Here is a 15,616-nt window from a genome sequence, read left to right as displayed (position 1 = left end):
TTACTAGCGTGAAATCCCCAATGGTGACAAAGTGGAGAGGCCATGGTTTATGTACTCAAAAACCTAGAATGCTGCATACTGTTTTTGTTGCAAACTCTTCCAGTCTAATGTTCCAGATACATTGGGTTCTACAGGAACAAAGGACTGGAAAAATCTGGCTAGAAATCTGGCATGCCATGAGAAGGCAGCAAATCACCAGAGAGCATTCCATAGGTAGAAAGAGCTTGAGATGAGACTAAGGTTAAAGGCCACCTTAGATGATCAGCATCAAGAGAAGATTGCATCAGAGTCTCTTTACTGGCAAAATGTTCTGAAAAGGTTCATTGCCATTGTGAGAATGCTTGCTACCCAAAACCTAGCACTGCGTGGCACTTCAGATCAGCTGTATGTGCCAAACAAAGGAAACTTCCTTAAAATTGTGGAGCTGATGGCTGAGTTTGATGCTGCACTCCAGAAGCTTCTAAGAAAAGTCACCACCCAAGAAATGTACACACACCACTACCTTGGAAAAACAATTCAAAATGAGATCATACAGTTACTGGCAACAAAAGTCAAACAGAAGATAGTGGCAGATCTGAAGTCAGCAAGATATTACTCGGTTATTCTGGACTGCACACCTGACATTGGTTATACGGAACAAATGACTTTAATGGTGCATTTTGTAACAACAATAGAACCTTGTGAAAATGTCCCTGCAATGGTGACTGTCAGAGAGCATTTTCTAGAATTTATTGACATTGATGATATTACAGGAGCTGGTATGACAAATGTGCTTTTTAAAAAGCTGGAAGATATGGGAATTGCGATAGCTGACATGAGAGGTCAGGGCTACGATAATGGTGCCAACATGAGAGGAAAGAACAGAGGAGTGCAGACACCGATCCGAGAGTTAAACCCTCGAGCTTTTTTTGTCCGATGCAGTTCTCATTCATTGAACTTGGTGGTCAGTGATGCAGCATCAGCTTCTAGTGAGGCTCCTGAATTTTTTAATGTAATTCAAAGCATCTATGTATTTTTCTCTGCATCGACTCATCCATGGCAAATTTTGAAGCAACATCTGGGAACATCCTCTCTGACACTGAAACCACTGAGTGCCACACGATGGGAAAGTCTAGTGGAGGCAATAAAGCCTATCAAACACCAAATTGGGAAGATAGATGATGCCATAGTTGTCATTATGGAGGATAATGCTATGACAGGAACTGTTCGTGGGAGAACAGTGGCAGAGGGAAGTGGAATCACCAGAAACATACATAACTTCAAATTTCTGTGTTGCTTAGTGTTGTGGCATGACATACTGTTTGAAAGAAATGCTGTAAGCAAGAGACTCCAAGGTGTTGACCTTGATATATCTGGAACAATGGAACAACTGGACAAAGCAAAGTCATACCTACAGTCTTACCGGTCAGATGAGGGATTTGAAAATGTTCTGAAGAGTGCACAGAAGTTGGCAGAGGGACTTCATACTGAAGCTATTTTCCCCACGCATACAAGAATACAAGAGAGTATGAGGCACAGGATAATCCTATAAGAGACCCCAAACAACAATTCAAAATTGAATTCTTTAACCAGGTGCTAGATTGTGCAATACAGTCAGTTGAAAAACATTTCATGCAGCTCAAGGAACACAGCAGTATATTTGGGATGTTGTATGATATTCCAAAACTCCTCACTATACCTGAAGAAGACCTACATCAGCAATGCAGGGCACTAGAGACAGTGTTGACACATGATGACATGCACCATATTGATGCTAGTGATTTAGGTGATGAAATGAAAGCCCTTTCAAGATACATTTCAGCAGGATCAACTCCAAAGGCTGTTCTGGAATATATGTGCACATATACGTTGACTACCCTCTTTCCAAATGCTTTTGTTGCTCTGCGCATACTTCTAACACTTCCTGTAACAGTTGCCAGTAGAGAACGCAGCTTCGCCAAGCTGAAGTTAATAAAGACACATCTACACTCCACAATGACACACGAGAGGCTGGTTGGCCTTGCAACCATCTCAATAGAGCATGAGCTGGCCCAGACTGTGGACCTTCAGGAAGCAGTTCAAATCTTTGCAACCAAGAAGGCACGGAAAGCACCACTTTGATTATTCAAACAGATAAAAATGCCAGTGTTTACTATGCAGACAAGAAAAGTTACATTTGCTGTTCAGGCGTTTGAAAGTTAAGTGTTACTTCAAATTTTTGAACAAGGCATTTTAAGTTGTTAGTTCTCCTTTATTGGGGTAGGTAGCAGAGCAGTACCATGAGAGGAGTAGAACAGGAAGAAGGCAAAATTGAGACCTTTCAAAGTTTTGGCCCAAGCAAGGGGGCATAGGGGTGTCATTTGAGCTCCCCGCCTCAGGTGCCAAAATGTTGTGGGCCAGCCCTGAGCAATGTGCCTGAATTTTCAGGCAGATAGCCTGGATGAGCTAATATTCTGTTCCATTTAGGTTCCTATACCACATGTATCTGAGTACATTTCCTGTTTTATCATCTATGATCTTGTGACTCTGTATGTTGGCAGAACTAATGATATCAATGATACTAGTAAATATATATATTCCGGTATGAAGTTAGTACTGTTTAGCTCTGTAGATACTGATATGCCCCCATCACCAGCGTTTCTTAGTACAACCTATTTATCCTCACAACACCTCTATGGTAAGGATATTATCCCCATTTTATAAGGGACAACTGAGGCACAAGAAAATTGTTACGTCCCAAGGTCTAGTAGGAAACTTATAACAGAACTGGGACGTCAGCCTAGATCTCCTATATCCAGTGCCTTCACCGCAAGACAATCATTCCTCTATCAATTTATTTGAATGATGAGTATATCTGCTACCTGGGAAGGTGGAGACAGACTCTTCTAAAGCCACTGTAGTTCTTCTGGATCAGCTGTTAAATAGTGCTGGAGAGGAATGCAATCAAATCCCTCCTCCCTAGGGATTAAGAAAATTGCTTCAATATCGCCCCACATCTTCACCCGCCTGGGGATCAAAAGAGTCATGATTTGTGTTGTCTTGAAGTTGTGATGGTTGTGCTATCAAACCAAGCTAGCAGCAGTCATCTTAAGTGCAAATGTGCATTGTGGAAAACTGGAGGCTGCATCAAACAGATAGCTCAGTAAGAGGGAAAAAAGCCAACCACCCTTCTGAGACAATAAAGTGAACATCTGCTTACCCCTGCAATACATTGGTAGGAGGGAACCCTTTTATTTACGTTTTAGTGTTATACCATTTTTTTTTTCTTTTTTAAATGGCAGAAGACCAAGTAAAAGCTCCTAAAAGGCATATATTCTCTGGGGTGCTGACCTAGTTTTTGCACTCTGATGAACATTCTGAAATGTTTTTATTATAGATATATTGTAACAAGAAAAATCATCTAGTGAGCCTCGCAATATTTGGGTTTTTTAAGTCATGCAAAATTACTGCTTAGCAACTGCACATCAGACCTGGAAAGCTTATGTAATTCCAGAGAATGAGGGTAGGAAATATGTTGCGGATTACGATTGCTAAGCAAACAGGTATAAGGAGGAGTTCATTATGCTTAGGTAATATGCTATAGTTGCAGGAATGTAGCAACCACCACCACAAAAAGGAAAATCAGTGTATGACCAGGCTAGCAGTAAGCTTCTTACGGTGCTTTCTGTTGTAATGACAGCAACCTTCCAAGTGCTCTTCATTGTACACACACTGAATGCTCCAGGGTTTGTTTGTTTAATTTTTAATCAAACTCAAGTCTTTAAAGTGTGCTTATGTCAGAAAAGTGATGATGTAAAATGAGCGCCTTCATACTCACCTGATCTGCAAACCCTGGCTTGTCTTCCATGGCCACAACAGGCCCAGCCTGCAGCAGAACGAGGGCAGGATTTGGGAAGTTCATACCCAAGGAAGTCTGTACCCCCTGTGCACCATGGAGCCTAGCTGTGTCGCACTTTTAAGCTCTCTAGTCACTCTTCTGTAAACATTGGAGATCTTTGTAACAGGAGGAGCTGGGCTTGTTTTGCTGTGCACCGCTCTCACACATAGCATACCTGGATATGTTTCTTTGCATTATGTAAGATTCTAATGACTAAATCTGATTCACTTTGGTTTATGGTTACACTTAGAACTAGAACAAGATTTTAAGCAGTTAACACTGCTGCTCAATAAGCACAAACCAAGTCTCAGTTTGCTTCCAATCACGGAAGAACTCAAATTAGGCTGCTCTCCAGAGCTCTTATAAAGTCTGCTTTATTTCCTTCCTGTGGCATCTCAAACCCTCCCTTGTTTTCTATAGATAACATTGACAGAGACCCCATATTGTACTCACTCTTCTTGATACAAGTATTCTGACAGGAGATCCATAAATTGCTCCAATCAATATTACTGATTCTACTTTTACAGTACTGAATCTACTAATTTGTTTCTCTCAGGAGAGATACCAGTACACTGCTCAAGGAATTTGTTTAAGGACTCTGTTTAATTTCTCTGTCCTTTTGTATTACTCACATGTGTATTGCATTACTCACAAAGATAGATTCAACTCCCTCTCATATTCTCTAGATCACTGTATTAGTCGGGTCTTTATTTTCGGAATATATCTACTTCTTATCGCAGTGGATTGGAACAAATGGTTTTCAGGCTTCTGGGATTCTTTGTTTAATGCTTTTCCTGAGGCAACTGGGGATTGTTTTTGAAAAATACACTTGGCAGCCAAGAAGGATTTACTTTTTAAATATTAAATGAACTCTTTTTTCCCCTCCTTATGGTTTCTGGGATTTGGATTTTGAGTTTTTGTTGTGTGTGTATCTGAGGTTTTATAATTTAGTAAATGTGCCAGTTACCCAAATAGGATTGTCCAAGGCCATTACAGTTCTCCAGGTTGTGACGGTATTCATTACCATAATGCACTATCATGAAGCTCACTTTAAGGATCCCTTCACTAAACCCGAAAGAATATAGCAAAGTATTAACACATCCATACATTGTTGGTTGTTGCTTTTCTGCTGTGTCTGTTGTGTAAAGAAGGGCTTTCATCATTTTTGTGCACCTGCCCCTTTCCCTGTTTAACTACTTTGGCTACAGACTTATCTGCCAACATTATTAAATGAGCTATACTGTGCAATATAACTCATGTTATGTAGATTCTACTTCAAGTGATGGTCCTTTGGTATTCCACACATGGATGCGCATGTGCACCAGGTGCCTGAGTCTGGAAGTGTTTCTTAGCAGTGTCCATTGACCCACACGTACGTAGTGCGTCCCTCATGCTCACAGACGAGAGTATAATAGGCAGTGTGGATGGACGCCTCTGCAGTTCCCTCTTACTGCTGCTTGGCCTGAGTCAGAACCCTTGTTCCTTCATGCTCTTAGCTTTTACTACAGACCTTACAGCAGCACAGCTGTAAGTCTCCTACGTAGCCGCTCTATGTCGATGGGAGAGAGCTCTCCCATCGGCATACTTAAGCCAGCCCCCAACAAGCAGCAGTAGCTATGTCAGCAGGAGAGCGTCTCCCACTGACGTAGTATGGTCTACCCTGGCACTTTTGTTGGTGAAACTTATGACGGTCGGGAGGGTGTTGTTTTCACACAGATAAAAGTTTTACCAACGAAAGTTCTAGTGTAGACCTAGCCTAAGAGAGTGACTACTGTTGCTCTAGATAGTTGTATATAGTTATAGATAGTAGATTTAGAGTGGATAGTTGAGTTAGCGAAGTTCTTTCCTCATTTGAGGACACACACACACACACCCCCGGGGACTATGCCCCAGATTCTGGGATTTAAAAACTGTGTCTCCTGCCCGCGCTCGTTATCCGTGAGTGACAAGCTCCAGAGGTGACTTTGTTGCCTCGGTGAGGCTCACATCACAGCTCACTGCTCCATTTGCAAGTCCTTCTGCCCCAAACCTGGGAAACTTGGGAGCTCCGCCTCCATAAGTTTTTAATGGAGGAAACTATGTGACTGTGTGCACACTTGGATCCGGGACCATCGGACCTCCCTGTACAGCAGCTATCACTGACCGTTCCCACAGTTGCTTCCTCTTTGCCGGATGAGGTGCTTATTTCCCTCTCGCGCTCTCCGCCGGACGACCACCGTCAATGCCAGGACTTGCTCCAGTGGACTTGGGGATTCCCTTGGAGGAGGTTCAGGCCCAGCACCATAAGCTCCTAGACATTCTCCAAGCTCAAGGGCCCTCTAGGGGAGCACTACCTATTAACAAGGCCATTCTTCAGCAAGCACGGGCAGTGTGGCACACCCCTGCCTCCTGTGCCCCCACACCTAACCAGGCAGAGGTATTTTGTACCTGATAACGGGGTGGATTTTCTTTTTTGTCCTCCACCCCCTCATCCAGCTCTCTTGTCATCCATGCAGCAGCAGAGCGGGCACACCAGCACCCAGAGAAGTCGACCCCTCCGGACAGGGCAGCAAAGCATATGGACCTGGTAGGGAGGAAAGTACATTCCTCGGTGGCACTACAGTTCCAGATCGCAGACTGTCAAGCTCGGCTAGCTAAATATGATTTTAATAACTACTGTGACAGACCCAGACCAGTGCGGTACAGGAGTCTGGTAGAGAGCAAATATACTGGTCACTGGATGAGTAGTTTTCTGTTCCCTGAGTGACCAGAGAAGGAGCTGCACTAGAGTAATCAGGAACCTGCTAGAACCAGTTAAGGCAGGCAGGCTAATTAGGACACCTGGAGCCAATTAAGAAGAAGCTGCTAGAATCAATTAAGGCAGGCTAATCAAGGCACCTTGGTTTTAAAAGGAGCTCACTTCAGTTTGTAGTGCGAGAGTGTGAGGAGCTGGGAGCAAGAGGCGCAAGGAGCTGAGAGTGAGAGGGTGTGCTGCTGGAGGACTGAGGAGCACAAGTGTTATCAGACACCAGGAGGAAGGTCCTGTGGTGACAATAAGGAAGGTGTTTGGAGGAGGCCATGGGGAAGTAGCCCAGGGAGTTGTAGCTGTCATGCAGCTGTTACAGGAGGCACTATAGACAGCTGCAGACCACAGGGCCCTGGGCTGGAACCCGGAGTAGAGGGTGGGCCTGGGTTCCCCCCAAACCTCCCAATTGACCTGGACTGTGGGTTCTTCCAGAGGGGAAGGTCTCTGGGCTGTTCCCCAACCCACATGGTGAATCTCTGAGGCAAGAAAATCGGCCAAAAAGCGCAGGACCCACCAAGATAGAGGAGGAACTTTGTCACACTACACTAGACGGCACTACACTAGACTAGCAGAGTTAAGGGACAAGCTGCCACCGGACCAACAACAGCAGTTTCAGGCACCAGTAGATGAGGGGTGCCTGGTCACCAAGGTGGGCCTCCAGGCAGCTGTGAATGCAGCTGACACATCTTCTCTCTCGTGTGCACAACAGGGGTCGTCATGCGCTGGGACTCATGGCTCCCGTCATGCAGCTTCCCCAGGGAGGTCTAAAATATGACAGAGGACCTCCCCTTTGATGAGAACAAGCTGTTCCATGGCAAGACGGACGAATCCCTTCACTTGTTGAAGGACTCCAGAACACATTATTGTCCCTCGGGATATATACCCCGGCCCTGCAATGCAGATAAGAGAGGTAGCTGTTCTGTCTGCACCCACGCACTCCCTACCCAGCCTACTACCAATGCCAGCAGGAGGCTTCATGAAGATGGCACCACTCTCAACAACCACATTTCCCTGCATCTGCCACAACCATCTCCTCAACCCTCTTCCAGGAGCAGCCAAAACCTCCCCCGATGCCACCCTCACCGCCCCATATTGTCTTGGGGAGCTGTCTTTCCCTAGTCGCCCACAATTAGGGCAAGATCAACATGGACAGTTGGGTACTGGAGATCATCCACCATGGATACTCCATAAAATTTCTGTCATTCCCACCACATTAGTCCCCCTTGGGAACTCTTTCCATCAACACATTCTCCAACAAGAAGCAGACACTATCCTCCTCAAGGGGGCCATAGGCCATGTCCCACATCACTACACAGGATGAGGCTTCTATTCCCCATAGTTCCTCATCCCGAAGAAAGAAGGAGGCCATTGCCTCATTCTCGATCGTTGTGTGCTGAACATCAGAAAGTCCAAAATTCTGTATGGTGACTCTGGCATCCCTCCCGCAGGGAGCCTGATTTGTGACTCTTGACATGAAGGATGCCTACTTCCACATGGACATTCACCCGGCCCACCACAAGTTTCTCTGTTTTTGAGTAGGACACCAACACTACCCCAGAGATTGCCACTGAGCCTTTCAGGTACCCCTAACACTCCTCTGATTCAATGCAACAAACTCAGTGAGGATCAGCAAACAAAGAATTAAAGTCAACCCAAGAACCTAGTTCAAGACCATCATAAAACATATATTAAAGAATCATAATGTTTCTAACAGGCTGCATTTTCTAAGTGAGATAAGCTGTAGTTTGCAAATCTCTTCATCCCTCCTGCGGAGCTGTAGGTAGTAGTACTCTTCTGGCAGCATGAAGCTTTGCTATTCCTTACATGCCAGCTGCATATTGTATTTCAGGGGAAAGACATTGTTTTCAACGTTGTTACGATAAACATTATCGTGGTAACAGAAAGTTTGCAGGTATGGGGTTTAGATCATGAAAAACTGGCTTGCATGAAGCAGTAGAGGTGCTTTTTTAAGTCAGCACTTTTCAAAGAACTCTCCTTTGGTACAAAGTCCACCTCTAAAGGAGGACATGTCCGCAAACTCAAATATCATTTGGCATGTGAATCAGTAATCCACTCCCTTGATAGAGGGGGAATAATCAGCTACTTCTGCCAACCAGTTTAAGAGCTGTTGATCAGCTTTAAATTGCACGCTGACCTTGGCTAGATGTTAGTGGTGCCTCCATAGGTCCCCATTGGGAAAAGAGGTGTGGAGAACTCAGGGCCTGATTCTGTTCTCCTTTATAGTGGTCACCGGAGTTACACAAAAAGGTGAGTGACATCATCTGTAATGTAAATGACTCACTGGAGAAGCTAGGAACATAACTGCTCATGTGGAAGGCTTGGGGTGGTTTATTAGATGTTCCATTCTTATGTGTGAGTGTTTTTATTAGCAACCTGTATTTTCCTTAGCTTAGGGGTCTTAACCTCTTTTCTCTGCTCTGTGACCTGGTGGGAGGAAAATAACCCTGTTGTTCTAACCAAGGTGTGTTTTCCATCTTTAGGAGACAACCTGTCCACTAAAAAGATTGATTAAAGTTGATGATGATGGAATTGTTAAGAAATAGCCACCCTGCACTTTGTGAGGACAGCTGACATGAACAGCCATGTCTCTCATTGTTGCAAATAATTCCAATAGGGGGGCTATCTAAAATCTTTCTCCCAAAGGTTGCTGTTGCTCTAGAGTCATAGACTCTTTTCAGTATGATGAATTAAGTAGTAAATATATTGGGGGAGGGGAAATACTTTGCTTCTTCATCAACAAATGCTACCTTACAAATGCATAAAGCTACTTGAGAGATGCAACCACTTGTTATGGGTATGTTTATTATACTGTAACTGTGGTCCAAAAGAGGCCATTCATATGGGGTCTTTATGCTGTTGGATGTTTAAATGTACATTTAAAATGCAAGTATTACCTTCAAATATCTGCTTACAATTAGCTGAAACCTCTAGCAAATATTCCATCAGGACGCTCCTCCTTCTCTCTCCACTCTTTTCATGCACACACTTGTCCCTTTTGCATAACCTTTTACAAGCAGCCATCACTGTCCATGCTGATTTCTAGCATTTTTACTATAACTTTATTATAGAATAAAATCTAACTACATTTAAAAAAAAACCTTATTGCAACACTCTCATTAATGGTTAATCTTGCGTGAAACCCTCTCAGGATTACTACATTAGGATTTGATTAACTGTAGGATTTGACTAATGGATTTGACCTCTCTCATAGTTGTCTCATGATATAAGGGTTTGTCTATACACAAACTTGCATTGGTGTAGTTAAACCAGGGCAGCCCCTTGTGTGGACACACTTACATCAATTTAAATCTAATTAATATCAATTTAACTTGCCCCTGTTAATATACCGATGTAAGCCAGATTTAAATCAGTGAGGGTATCCACACACAAAGTTCCCCAATGTAACTAAAGTGGTTTAAAATCACTCTAGTTGAAGCAGTTCCACTTCATGTGTTAGACAGGACCTAAATGGATGTTCTCTTGTGCTTTTACCATGCCTTCAAAAATCCCCAAAATAGCGGAGGATGGAGGAGAATGTTCTCTGCACCACACTCTAGTGTTCTTCTCTGGTAGATGTCCTAGCCAGCGCTGTAGGGATCCAAATAGGGTAACCAGATGTCCTGATTTTATTGGGACTGTCCCAGTATTAGGGGCTTTGTCTTCTGTAGGACCCTATTACCCCCATCCTGATTTTTCACCCTGGATATCTGATCCAAAGGGAACTGCAGCCATCCCTCCTCATTAAAAGGAGGGACATCACAATGTGATGGGAGTTTTGTGGGGGGAAAGGAAAGAGGGATCCTTCAAGATATCCCCTAAAAAAGATTCTTCATGTCCAATAACTGGCCAGATTACATTGTAATAATTTTTCCTAAATGGAGAATTAATTCCAAAAGATTTTTAACACATTCAGACAAATTATCATAATAATAGAAAATAGAGATAGTAAAGACCTTTTAGATCACTGAGTCCACTGTCCTGGAAGAGCAGGCTATACAGAAGCCCCTGAGAGAAGATGTATTACATATTAAATTCCTGAGTGTTAATTTTCACTGAAACACTCCATATCTGCCAGGATGATGAGACAAATATCTGAAAAAATACATTTGTCATTTTAAAATGATAAAAAGCCTCTGCTCTTTGTTTTGATGCTGACTTATCTTTCACTTATATTGCTTTATTGGCCTGTGATGGGGCATTTGCCTTACACTGGCCCATAAGGGGTTAATAGAACCCTAGGGAAGTTGTGCAGGAGCCAGCCAATTAGAGAGGGGCTGTGAGGACCAGCCAATCGAGGCCGGGCTGGCCCTTATAAGAAGAGCTGCAGGGCAGAGCAGTTTCAGTTGCTCATTGGAGCTCAAGGAGGGAGAACTGGCTGCCTTGCAGGTGGAAAAAAGCTAGCAACTTGGACAGAGCAGTGCTGGACAGGATCAGGGGAGTAAGAGTGAGCTCCTGGCTGACTGCTAAGACTGGCATGCTAAGGCCCTGAGATAAGGGCGGAGAAGGTGTGGGGGCTGCAGGGAAGTGGCCAGGGAAATAGACTGTGAGGTTGGAGGGGACGCAGCATGTGGCTACCATCTACAGGGTCCCTGGGTCAAGACCCAGAGTAGTGGGTGGGCCCAGGTTCCCTCCCCCCACACCACCACTCACCACTGAGGGAAGTGTCTGGACATCAGACTGCCGTTCCCCCGGAAGGGGGGAGTGCAGAGTGTGGCCCAGCCGGAGGACTGTATCCTGAAGAGGACGGCATGATCCTTGGAACGACACGGGTCCAGGAGCAGAAGTGACGGTGGTGAGACATCATCAGAAGAAGGCACACTGGCTAATAGAGCTAATCCCCAGGACAGCCAGCAGGAGGTGCTGCAGTGGTGAGTCGCACCCCATCAAATGGCCATAGTATGGCTATATTTACTAAGCTAACCCCAATAACTCTTTTCAACTGAGGGAATTTAGCTGTGAGAACATGTGTATAAGGTGGATTTAAGGTTGCTGCAACACCACAGAGCTGCCTTCTTCCCATGCCAAGTGTTAGAAAACGGGGCAATAAATGTTAATATTACAAGAAAACACAAGCCACAAACTCATAAAAATAAGGAAAATAACCACTAGGGTGTGGCTTCATGCACAACACAACCACCAAGTCTTCCCTCCAGTGCTTCATTTGTGCCGGTGCTTGCCAGTTTCTGAGCCCAGCACCTCTAGGTTTGGCAGTTCAAAGCCCCAGCATCTCTGTGCTTGCTGTGTCAGTTATGAAAGTAAAAAATATTGCTTGAGCCTCGGTGCCTCTTTCATTACAAATTAAGCACTGCTTCCCTCTGCATTCACAGTGATCGTTATGGGGACCAGGAGCATCACAGTACCTTATCCCCATCTGCAAAGTATACTTCTAAAACTGTTTTTTAATACTGTAATAAGGAGCTTGTCAGCCTGTCTTGGGGTTTTTATTAGTTATGGATCATCAACAATTTGTTCGATGTTATACAAACATATAAGAAGACATGATCTTTGCCCCAAGGATCTTACAATCTGGTTAAACCACAAAACAAACAGTTCAGAATGCACCAGGTGATCATGCTCTAGTACCATTAAAAAGTCCATATTTACCACTTGTTACCAGCAGAATGTTGTGCACATATTGGTAAAGTTCCTGAAATAACCAGGAAAAACACACGCTTTGGTGTGAAGCTAGGCACTAATGAATTGTGTGTCAAGAAATTCAAATATAGTTTGTCACATAGAGAGATTAAATCAGTTCCTGGGCGCTACCAGCACATTTACAGTAGTTCCTGTTCTGACCAGAGAGAAATACTGTGGTATCTCAGATAGCACAGTGAGGTGAATGTTGACTTTTAAATGGCAAAGATTGTAGCCTTAGGTAAGGTGAGGTTCAGACCAGGAGTGGCAAAGCCTTCCCAAAAGTGGGGGGGCCAGAGGCCCCTGCCAACTCCCCGTCTGAGGCCCTGCTCCACCCCCTCTGCCCAAGGCCCACCCCTGGCTAAGCCAGAAGTCGGAATGGTCTGGGAGCCGTGGACCCTCCAGCTGCCTGGGGTGGGGGGCTGAGAGCAGCCCCCAGCCCATACCCCTGCCCTGCACCCTCCACCTGCTTAGATCATTTCATTCAATAAGCAAGGGCTTAAAGAGAGGAGCTACCATGTGTGAAGAAAAAGAGGGAGCTAGTTCTAACCCTAAGTGCCATCTTGGATATTTTCAAAATATATTTTAAAAAAATCAAATAAACTAGTCTCTGCAAATGAATCCAGTAGTAAAAGAGCCAGTACTGTAGGGCTAGCTGTTCTGAGGATCGATCAGAGTTGCAGAAGCATTTCCGAGGTTATATACATTTATTTTGGCTGCCCAGTGCTCTCTTATTCCAGATGTGATGCACAATGATTTAACACGTCTGTCTCTTACTTTGATGAGAGAATTCCACTGGAGGCAGATGACCTTCCTATGTATGTTTGAGTTTTTAAATCCATAGCTCAGATTATTTGTGGAATATGTCATGTAGCGCTTGATGTGCCAGTGAGTTAAGACCTGTTATTAGTTTTGTGTTTGGTAGCTGTGATGCTGAAAAGGGGGTTGTAGTTAGGGCTGTTGATTAATCGCAGTTAACTCGCATGATTAACTCAAAAAAATTAACCGCGATTAAAAAAATTAATCGCAATTAAGTGCAGTTTTAATCGCACTGTTAAACAAGAGACTACCAATTGAAATTTATTAAATATTTTGGATCTTTTTCTACATTTTCATATATTTTCATATACATTTTCATGTATTCTGTGTTGCAATTAATATCAAAGCGTATATTATTTTTATTACAAATATTTGCACTATAAAAATGATAAAAGAAATAATATTTTTCAATTCACCTCATACAAGTACTGTAGTGCAATCACTTTGTCCTGAAAGTGCAACTTACAAATGTAGATTGTTACATAACTGCACTCAAAAACAAAACTATGTAAAACTTCAGAGCCTACAAGTCCACTCAGTCCTATTTCTTGTTCAGCCAATCACGAAGACAAACAAGTTTGTTTACATTTACAGGAGATAATGCTGCCCTCTTTTTATTTACAATGTCACCAGAAAGGGAGAACAGGCATTTGCATGGCACTTTTGTAGCCGGCATTGCAAGGTATTTACGTGCCAGATATGTTAAACATTTGTATGCCCCTTCATGCTTTGGCCACCATTCCAGAGGACATGCTTCCATGCTGATAGAACTCTTTAAAAAAAATGGGTTAATTAAATTTGTGAGTGAACTCCTTGGGGGAGAATTGAATGTCCCCTGCTCTGTTTTACCTGCGTTCTGCCATATATTTCATGTTATAGCAGTCTTGGATGATGACCCAGCGCATGTTGTTTGTTTTAAGAACACTTTCACTGCAGATCTGACAAAACACAAAGAAGGTACCAATGTGAGATTTCTAAAGATAGCTACAGCACTCGACCCAAGTGTAGTGGGGTGGTCACCTCGCTCATGCCCTGAAGGGTTTAAAACAGCCCTGGGAGAGGACTGGGGTGGGGGAAAAGCTAGGCTGATTGGGGGGAAAGCAGCCACAGGTGGGGCCACACCCCAATTGGCCACGGCTGGTCCTATAAGAGGGCTGAGGGCCAGAGACTGGAACACACACTCTCTCTAGCTTCTTGAGGGAGAAGGACCTGGCTGCCTAGGAGCTGAGAAGGGTACCTGAGGTAGAGCAGTGCTGGGGAAGGGCAGAGGGAGCTGGGGAGCTCCAGCCTAGAAAAAGCCCAGGCTGCAGGCCTTAAAAAGGGCCAAATAGGTACTGGGGCTGCAGAGGGGCAGCCCAGAGATAGGCAAAGGCAGCAGGTCCTAACCCCCTTGCCGATGATGGGTGTTTTACAGACTGCAGTCTGCCCCAGTGAGCGGGGGCTAGATAATGACTGGCAGTAGCCACTGAGGCAAGGTGGGTTTACAGGGTTGGGGGTTCCCCAGGGAGGGGAGACCCAGATTGGGGGTTACTGCTAGGGCAGAACCCCAGGGCAAAGGACCCCAGGTCCGGGAGGGACAGAGGGCCAGCGGCAGGCAAGACACTGGTCTGCAGAGGGTGCTCTGGTCTGGAAAGAGCTAATTCCCGGGACGACCAGCAGGAGGCGCCACACCGGTGAGTCATCGCCCCGCCACACCAAGGTTTAAGACTTTGAAGTGCCTTCCAAAATCTGAGAGGGGTGGTGAGGTGTGGAGCATGCTTTCAGAAGTCTTAAAAGAGCAACACTCCGATGTGGAAACTACAGAACTCGAACCATGAAAAAAGAAAATCAACCTTCTGCTGGTGGCATCTGACTCAGATAATGAAAATGAACTTGCATCGGTCTGCACTGCTTTGGATTATTATCAAGCAGAACCTGTCATCAGCATGGACGCATGTCCTTGGAATGGTGGTTGAAGCATGAAGGGACATATGAATCTTTAGCACATCTGGCACATAAATATCTTGCAATGCCAACTACAGCTGTGCCATGAGAATGCTTGTTCTCTGCAGCTGCTCTGCACCTTAGAAAATCAGTCCACTTTTTAAAAGACATATGTTTATTCAGACATGCAACTTTACAGTCAGATACACATATTGGACCAAATGCTGCCCAGGAGTCTACTCGGGTCCGCTCGATGACTATAAGGTAGCAGAATTTGGCCATTACAGGAAAAGGTATATTGGTAAGACAACGTACGTCACTGGCCAACATTTCCAAAAGTAAGGCAATGCCAAGTTCTTCCCACAGGTGCAGTCACTCCACCATGTTGCGCATATCTATGAAGGCAGATTTTAAGCAATATATACAAACTGCAGTACGATACAATAATTCAAAATAATGCCATCCCCATGAGGCAGGTATTTTTCTGAGGGCATTGAGGCATCAGAGAGGTTGAAATGACTTTTCCAAGCCCACTCAGTAAGGCTGTGGAACCTACATGGCCAGATTTCCAGCTTTAA

The sequence above is a fragment of the Terrapene carolina genome, unplaced genomic scaffold, assembly GCF_002925995.2.
Source record: "Terrapene carolina triunguis isolate 2854851 unplaced genomic scaffold, T_m_triunguis-2.0 Scaffold62, whole genome shotgun sequence".
NCBI lineage: Eukaryota > Metazoa > Chordata > Testudines > Emydidae > Terrapene > Terrapene triunguis.
The sequence above is the reverse complement of the archived record's forward strand: the minus strand, read 5'-3'. Positions refer to the sequence as shown.